At 37.7% G+C, this 9,718-nt stretch overlaps 1 protein-coding gene across 3 annotated transcripts in view; it reads right to left on the bottom strand.

Annotated features, from left to right (window-relative positions):
* LOC102207315 (voltage-dependent calcium channel gamma-5 subunit) overlaps positions 1 to 7,556 on the bottom strand; it is a 21,486-nt gene extending 13,930 nt beyond the window's left edge. For 2 of the 3 annotated variants that reach the window (XM_005736289.1, XM_005736291.1), the window contains exon 1: positions 7,359 to 7,556. The gene's annotated coding sequence lies outside the window, so the exon portion shown is untranslated. Of the gene's footprint in view, positions 1 to 593; positions 648 to 7,358 lie in introns of those variants that run through there. The other variant, XM_005736290.1, reaches the window with a different exon arrangement.
* Between the last annotated feature and the right edge of the window lie 2,162 nt (positions 7,557 to 9,718).

Raw genomic sequence — 9,718 nt, 5'->3', positions numbered from 1 at the left:
AACCGTGACACCAAAGTATCGAACCGAACCGTGAATTTTGTGTATTGTTGCACCCCTAATATTTATCCGTAGAAATTTGTGCTTGTATCAGCTCCAATGTGGCTGTTAACTTTTCAGCATGGTGTGCATGGCATCAAATTGTAATAGTGCTTGGTAGAAAAAGTCTCTATTAATAAACAGCTGAAGCTGTTTCAAACAAAATAGTTCAGCTAATATCTGACTAAATACAATTGCATTGATGTCCAAAATGTTTCTTGCCTTTCTGTGTGTGTACCAAGTTCCCATCTCTCTAGTGACTCAACCTGCACACCTGATAATCAGCCAGTCATCAAATTCCAGCAGTATTTAAGGTTCTGGTCTTTACATCAATTGCTGCAAGACCTTTAGTCACCTCCACATCGTGCTAACACTACAAGTTGGATCTATTTTTGTGTGTGTGTGTGTGTGTGTGTGTGTGTGTGTGTGTGTGTGTGTGTGTGTGTGTGTGTGTGGTAATCTTTATCTCCTGTCCCTCAGGATCAGTTTCTCCAATTTCCACTGTGCCAATTGCCTTGCCCTGTTCACCACCTTCACTCTGCCTTCGTAAAGTATACCTGTCTCACTTCTAGCTCTGTCCATTAAACTTCCATCAGCCAGCCATTTCCCTCACCAGCCACAGCTCTGGGGCCTTTTTACTGGAAAAAAGAAGTATAAAATCACAAGCTGTTTTCAATAAAAATCAGTGTCTCGGACTAGAAATAACCATGGTTGACTTTGTGTTACCTGACAAAGTAAAAACAATGAAAACCAATGAGCAGTGCTGATTTTCATGTTTGGTCTAGTCCACCAAATACTCAATAATGTTTCATCTGACTTAATTAACCTCAACAAAGCCTTCATTTGTGCATTTGTGAAAGGGGAGATCACAAGTCATTTGTTGTCAGTTTACATTAAGTGACATCACAAATGCATAAATTACAAATTGGGATTTTTAGAAGCTGCTTAAGCAAGCACTTTAGCACGCCATAGGGACTGAACACAAGACAAGTTTTAAGTATTAATCTAACAATGTTTTTTACAGATGAGTTCATAAATTAATACCACTGCTCTCCAAACAGTTTTAACCATTTCTCCCTACGCTAGGCAGGAAGTGAAAATTGCATTGTATAAAAATATAATATGATCCTGTCTCTATTGTCACAGTTTATGGTTATTATGAGGAAACTGTTGCACTAGCAAATGGAGGAACTTCTGCATCACTGTCCCTGTAGTGTCTGGCTGAATTATGCTTCAAGTGTTAAAAATGTTTGTAGAGTTTGCAAAATGTGTTACATTTTACTCCCTAAGAGTATTTTATAAAATTATTTGCAAACATATACCAGTTAATAGAATGTGCAACCAATAATAATAATTCCCTCATTCAGGGGTCCCATACTAACAGACCTGGTATTATTTTTCATGTTTTGTTCTTTTCTTTTACATTATTCCTTAAAAAAAAAACCTAAATAACAAGTATTCTAGTTTCAGATGTCATCTTTAGACTTAAGCACTCAGTTTCATCTATCATCTATAATCTGTTAAAATAAACTACATGTAGGTTTGTCCTAGCTTGTGTTTCTTACTATTATGAAAAGCAGGAACCAGGAGTAGAAAAGACAGCACCAAAAAAAAAGGTTCTTAGTCCATCATAATCAGTGAGATCCAACACACTTGTCAACACACACACAATTACCATAACCAGTCATTCATTAATACTAATAATTCTGTTCATTGTTCTGTTCTTGAAAGGACAGTAATTGTGACTGATCTTAGATGAGAAAAATGTGTTTTCATTTTGAAAGCTTTCTCTTTAAATGTTCAAAGCTACGGGCACCAAAGCTTTGGCTCTTGTTGTGGGATCAAAGGAGTACACAAAACACCCTTCTCCTGCATACTTATCAGAGCTGCCTTTGGAGGAAAATGTCTGAACCTGTGACTAGAAACCATCCATCAATAAATGCGAGGTTTGTATTTGTTGCCGTCTTCTCAAAAGCTGCGTGCTCGTGCAAAAACATAGAAATGGCACTAAAAAAATAAGCAAGTTAAAATGTCAGTAATGAGTTTTATTGGGGATGTTTATGTAGTTAATGGAAGTCAGAATGCTCAAAATGCAAAAACATTTGCTAATTAATTTGAATGAAAGTAAATAATGTTCACATTTTCTGCCACTAATGTGATACAAGGCCACTAGGGGTCCAGAGGCGAAGTAAGGGAAATGTACACAACTGCTAGAGTAAAGGGCACATCATCACCAAAAGTAGGGCAATTCCTTTTCTGCCTACTTCCTTAATATGCACCGACCCTCCTGTCAACCCTAATCTAAATGGCTCACTGCCAGAAATACAGCATTTTCCCTAAACTGAAAATCCAGAGGTTTTTCATCAAACGATGGCAAAGCAAGAAAACACATTTTGATCTATATTTTTTTGGTAATAAAAAATATATTGTAACTTGAACACAAATTGTAGTAAGTTATCCAAATGAAATTATTATTTATATCAACATATCTCTGTATAATTATGATATGTCAGTAGTCCTTTCGTGGTTCATGAAATAGCATTGCTATAAAAAATTCATGATTTTTGACTGATACCTTTGATTGTCAACTAAAATATGCAGTCACAAATTAAAATGGTCACAATGTTACCATGAAGAATAGATGATGTCCATCACAGCTGAGTTTGAAGTTGTATTTGGAATTCAATTCAAAATGCCACAAAATGGTTGTGAAATCTATGAAATCTCGCAATGAACACCCTCATTTGAATTTGTGTATTTGTTCTTCTGTGTCAAGGGTTCGTCAGTGTCGTAGCGCGGATCTCTTTTGGCATGCTTATTGACCCAGTTACTGTGGCTGTAAGAGCGTGGCTGAGTGCATGTCCCTCTGTTGCTTCTGATGTGGACAGGCAACTAACACTGTGTGAGTTAGTTCCTGTTGGCTGATGTTGCCAGGGCTGGCTGGGGGAGCCTAAGGACAATAGCAGTCCAAAGCAACAGAGAGGAGATATGCCATGTCATCAAGCCACAGTCACAGCTGGGTGAAGCTGGCAGCCCCATCACTGTGTGGCTGGGAACTGCTTATATATTTTCAGCAGGCATACTAAAGGGGAAACACATGTCAACAGTATATATCCACAAGCTCAGCCACGCATCAAATCTACAAATATCCATGAAGTGGGTCATACGGTATATCTCACAAATTATACTTGTGAATGAACACATCATTGCAGAGCCAGTTGTCTACAGCCAGTTTCTGTTAGCCTCACTTCACACATAATAAATCTTACAGAGGGAACGTGTCATAAAGGGGTTTCAAGCAGTGCTATTTTTCTATGTTTCCTCAATCCGTGATAGAGTTAAGAAATACAAATACAATCGAATAACACAAACCCAAATAAATGACACAATTATTTTACCTTTACTATCTCGATTAAAATGATTCATTTAGATAAGTCACTGAGTTTAGTTTCCTTATTTTAAAGACTACTTCAAATCAGCATATAGTCTTGGCTGTTAAGCAAGGTACCATAAACAACAGTTAAGGTTGTAACAATTTCTTTACATGCTCTTGTGTATAAGCGAGCATTTTCGATCCACACCAGCCTCAAGCACATAGCTAACAAGCAGGAATAATTTCTCAGTGGTCTAATTTTGGACATGCCTCCACTCTTGCTTGAAGGCATGCCTACTTAAAATCATAAAATTCATACTATAGTCCAAGCCCAATCTCTGCTGTAGGCCAGACAGCTTACAATGCCTCATCTGGCACGAAGCAGAGAAAGGTGGTGATGGTGGTGCAAGTTCAAGTTGTCAAGACAGAGGATAGTTTTAGTATTTTTAAAATAAAAAAGTTTGGTGAAAAAATTTGCCAATTTGTGTTACTATGTTGCTACAGCAGTTTAACCAGCTGACCTAATGTGTCTCCCTCCCACTCTCGGGACTCTAAAGCACTCTGTATCAAAATGCAGTCCATCTCTCTTCTGTAATGTCAGATCATCTTAATTTGACAGGGCAGCTCTGGATACAGAGCTGGATATAGCTCAAGCGTTTAATTCTGTTCCAAATGTGCTTCCCTTATGATTTTTAGCAAAGCATTTTGGCTTTGAACTATCAGCCCTTGAGGATGCCATCATATAATATCATGATTTCTTGCCTCTCCACTTGATCTCTATATCTTCTAAGAATAATAAATAAAAAGAATATAAAATAGTAGCAAAAGGCTGAACAAAGGCTATAGCTTATACCCTTAAATATATAAGACCATTTAAATACCCCATTTCCTTTGCCATGACTTTGTGTAAAGCCGGGACAATTATCTGAACTGCTTTTTTTCTCTTAGACATATTCATAACAAAGAGGACAGACAGGTTCACTTTATTTAATAAAACGAGTGAATGGCACTTTTGTGATCTCTAAAAGGGTAGACACTTCATTGACTCTGGCACAAAATAAAATAGTGACCCACAGCAATAGCACTAACATCATTTCCTCATGTTTGTTGTAAGAACAAGTCTTCCATTTATTTATAAGTGCCTGACTTGGCCTCGTCGCCAGGCAACGCTATACAGAGAGGCCCACAAATTAGTTAAGCATGAATGAGCTGATGAGTGAATCCCAAAACAAGGCTTCCTATTTGGCTGTGCACTTTTACATGCTGGGGAGGGGATAGAAAGGAAACAGGAGAAAGACACGGGGAGGCAAATACATTTTAAAGGTTTACAGAAGGAAACATTAAAAAGACATACTACATGTAGCCACATAGGCACAGAATGATCTCAAAATGTAACTGGAGATAAAATATATCTAGAACAGGCATCCTAAAGTACATCCTGTCTACACTCTACAATACATTTACTTTAATTTTCCACAGACCCAGAAAGAAATGCTTAAAACTGCGGTAAAACTTTAACAGCAACTTTGAGAGTCTTACTCAGAATAGGTGTTTAAAAAACTGGGCACATGGCAGCTGTGATCAGCAGAGAGCACTGTGTTTACATTTTGGGGATATTCCCATCGGGGTGCTTTTTAGAGGGTGGCCGATCGCTGACCCAAGTGATTTGCTACCAGGACAGTAACTGATGCAATGGGGAACACTTATTTAATGCACTTTGTTTAATTGCTCGTGCTTTGTGCCCACACTGGGAATAGAGAATTAATTTAATAAATCCTGCAATTCTGACAAAAGACATATTGTACGTGGGTTTCTTTTATGAATAGATATGCTCATTAAATCATGGATTAAACCTACACCGATCTATTTACTAATGATATGTTATTTATATTTTTTGTCAGTGTTAGGTGATTGCAATGTTTTCTGCCACAGAGATAACAGGGGAACATGGAAATTGTTCACATTTATCAAAAAGGAGCTACATTTTGCTTTTGTCATGAGTGACAACTGTGAGCATTGGTTATGTGTAAACAACAAAGAAATAAGGATGGGGAAAAGAAAAGAATTGATTATTTTAATGGCAAGACACAGGGACAGGGCTGTATAACCCTGTGTAGCACAGTCTCTGATCCTATCATGTTTGAAACGTGGCCCATAATAATGTTTTTACAAGGCTGCCATGATAAACATAAAAACTGCCAGCCAGAGTTTAAACATGTATTTAATTTATGGCATTTATGACATTTGAGAACATGGGCACAGAAAGAAAACAGTGCCTGCAGAAGTTTAATGATGAGATCAGTAAAAATCAGTGCTTAACAAAACCCCCAAGATTTAGGTCGACTGACTTTCAATTAAATACCAAACCTCTAGATACATCTTTGAGCTTCTTTAAGAGCTATGTGGCTAAAGAGGCTTTTACAGCGGAGAAAAATTAAAAGCTCTATAAAATGTAAGGGGCTAATTCTGCAAATCTAATAGACCCAATTGAAAGTGCATGAAGTCACATTTTCTGTCTTTGAGTCACAGCCTGAACCGTTATGTCCAGATAATAATAGACTGTAAACTACCTACATGTACCTCAATGCAACAAGTACTTTCTCACCTGGCGAGTGCACAAGTATCCACAATGCAGCCTGTATGCGTCTGAAACTGTTGAGAAATAATCCCCATACTGAATGAGTGTTTTAACAATGTTTGTTTGGTTGACACACTGACCCAATGACACAAGCTGCCTATTTAAATCTTAAATTGTACAAATGCCAAGGATTAGTTTAGTATTACTTTACTATAGAATAATCATGATTTGTATTAGGTCAGATTATAATGTACACATGTATCAGATCTTACAGAATCATTTTCCATCACAACACCACAAAACTATCTACTATTTTAAACCTCATAACTATAACACATAATCATTCTGAATGGCCACCATCATATTAATGGAAGCAACAAATCAAGTAATTATTAGATGTCAGATGACATAAAGCAAATATATTAGCCTTATATTCAATCGGAGTTTTCAACAAATCATTATGTCATTTAGCCAGAGAGACTGTTGTTTGTAGTGCAATCAGCCAGCTGTTTGTTAGGCTACTGATACCAGTTAATCTTTGGCTCCGGCTTAAACCGCTGTCCGCGGTACTGAACCACTCACACATGTTCTCGTATTGAATCAGTGATAAACTTAACCAAACCTGATGCTAAACAAGAATACCTCAACTGTCCTTTTAATACACGCCCTAGGCTCTGGAATGCGCACAGTAAATACTGCATGTGTCTTGTTTTCCGTTTTAAAGCCGTGGGTTTTGCTTAAAAGTCTCAACGACTCTATTTTTTAATTCGTTTCCATCCCTCTAATCCTAAAAAAATCTAAGAGCGATATTCTTTGTCACACATGTGATACTTTAGTTTTCCTGCAAGTTACAGCACTTCACGTGTCGATTAGCGGCATTGTGACACAATTGAAAGGGTGTAATAACCGAATAGACTTTGAGTCGGCATAAGGGAGGTAACGGCTTCTCTTCGACTGCCACTTAAGGCGTACATTTATCTTCTAAGTTTTTGTTTTAATCAACGTGCAACAAATCCTTTTGAATATCGCTAACATGTGTCAGAGAAAAGCAACTCCAGTCTTCACATGCAGATGTGAGTAAAGGATAGTCACATACAAAGCTTAGTAAAGGCTTCAACAGTAATTATGGAGACAAAGAGAAAACATGTTTTTTACATGTTAATATTTCAAACAAGTCTCAGTCTGATTGGAGCTAAGCAAAAACATTAGTAGCATGGGGGAGAAAACAACAACAGGAAAAGTACTCCGTGTTTTTTTTTTTTTGTTGTTGTTGTTGTTTTTTGTTTTTTTGCTTTCTCCTCCTCGAAATATTCTCTGTAACGACTTGCTTACAGTGGACACTCAAGGAAAAGTTGGCTAAAAATAATTTACCTTCGCGAAGAAGACTCGTCGATGAAACGCCTTTCTCCTGGTGTTCTGTTATCTTCTCTCTTGTCTTCCTGTTCAGTCGCTCCGCGTTATCTCGGCTTTGGCTGGAAATAAGCCCGTTAACTGAACCTGACCCGCAGCTGCGTCGCTCGCGCACCACTACTATCCAAAACAGCAATACCTTCTGCCCGCGTGGAGTGAGGCACGTGGCACCCCAACTCCTCACTCCACCTCTCTTCAGGTGAACGGGAGGGAGGGAGGTGAAGTGACGTGATATGGATCAGTGAATTTGTAGTTCAAACCACATGCAGCGCTAAGATTTCTGCAGATATTGTTTTGATATGAAGCAGCAGCACAAAAATCAAGCTCTGCTATAGGACCACAATGTTATGCATAAAATAAAATTTAAAAAATGACCTGTTTTGCAAGGATCTTTGTGACTCTGTGGTCTACCTTATAATCAATCTAACCCCCTTTGACCGCTGAAACTATCTCTATAAGCCTGTTAAGTTATATTTGTTGCAAATTCTGCTGCTGCCTTGGCCATTTCTTGAAAAATACTTTTTTTTAAAATCTGGATAAGCCCCAAACAGCTTGTACCTCGTGTGAAGAATGCTCTCTCTGGATCACCCAACAAGTCACTTACAACAATGATAAGGGTTCAGTTCAAATTAGTTCAATTCAATTCAATTTTATTTATACAGTGCCAAATCACAAAAACAGTCGCCTCAAGGCGCTTTATACTGCAAGGTAGACCTTACAATAATACATACAGAGAAAAACCCAACAATCATATAACCCCCTATGAGCGGCAGAACCAGGCTCAGGGAAGGGCAGCCATCTGCAGCGACCGGCTGGGAGAGACAAGGAAGACAGGATAAAAGACAAGCTGTGGAAGAGAGCCAGAGATCAAGGGTGCAATACTCTGTATTTAATTATTAAATTATGAGTTATTATTCATCTCTGACCCTCATCCACAGCACCTCTTTTGTCCTCCTGTCAACCCAAACCAGTGCTGGCAGATGAATCTGGTCCCACTGGAGGTTTTTTCCTGTTAAACGGGAGTTTTTCCTTCCCACTCTTGCCAAAGTGCTTGCTCATAGGGGGTCGTTTGATTGTTGGGACTTCTCTGTAGGGTCTTTACAATACAATATTAACTTACCAACTTTATGTTATATTTTTGCACAATATAAAAAAACTCTTCCAAAGGATATTACCAGAATTTATATTTTGGTGTATATGTTTGCTTGATTTTGATGAAGAATACTAAAACATCTGTACAACATCATCCATATGGGTAACTGAGTTTATATCCAATGCTTGTAATGGCCATCATGTTCATCAAACCACCAGGCAAAGTTCAAAATTATATTCCTTCAGCATAGCTTGCTACCAGCTTTTAATAGCTGTACTCAGAACTAAATGACTAGATGAGTGAGAGTGAGTGGGAACATTTGTGTGTCCTCGTTGTTTTCCCATATCTGACCTTCACTTTTCCATTAAGACGCAAACATTTTTTAAAATTGTGCATGTTGTGTCTTAAAAAAGAGCCTTCAACAGGCTTTAATTCTTTTTCATTTCCATTCATCCATGTAACCTCTGTTTCTACTTGCACTTGAAACAGATGCACTGTATAGTCTGTGCACGTGTTTCCACATGAGATTAGGAGCTTTGTGTGATTGCTTAAATCGATGAAAAAAAGAATTCAAAAAGTATGAAACTTATTCAATGTACTCATGAAGCTTATTCAGTAATAATTTTTAATGTGATTGTGTGGCGAAGCACTAATCTGTTGGGTTCTTTTAAGAATGAATTTAGCACTTCTATACATGGATATTCATAGAGTCATATACAAGCATGCTAATCACTCCCAGATGACTAACAATCACAACTGATCACAGGAGTGAACAATGAGCTGTCATCAGCTGTGCTCTGACTCGGCTTTGTACATGCACTCTCTGGCTCTACTGGAAGCCAGACAGGCCCCTTCTCTTTCTATTTTCCATTTCTTCTTGTTTAATAAGGCCATCTCACTTGTCTCATCATTACAGTGCATAATTTCTTTTTTTTCTGCTTTCAAACAGAATCTAAATTCAGAAATGCTCAGCATCGTCCTTTTTCATTCATTCTTCATTTTTTATGTATGTAAAGCAAACATAAATCAGTCAGCTTCAGTAATGCACTCTTCAGTAATGCACTCTTTCTTAGTCATTAATCACAAAGATACAAATGTGTATCAGGCAGTAATAGTAATGTATCTGCACTTAAGGCTAGAGCAATTCTCATAAAAACTATGACAGTATATCATTTACAGTAGCTCTAGAACTTTCACAACAGCTTAAGTTATTCTGATGATTATTCTG

This window comes from Pundamilia nyererei, unplaced genomic scaffold (assembly GCF_000239375.1).
Source record: "Pundamilia nyererei isolate P.nyererei 1_Seehausen unplaced genomic scaffold, PunNye1.0 scaffold00068, whole genome shotgun sequence".
Classification (NCBI taxonomy): Eukaryota; Metazoa; Chordata; class Actinopteri; order Cichliformes; family Cichlidae; genus Pundamilia; species Pundamilia nyererei.
Note: the sequence above shows the minus strand (reverse complement) of the source record. Positions and strands in the feature narration are given on the sequence as shown.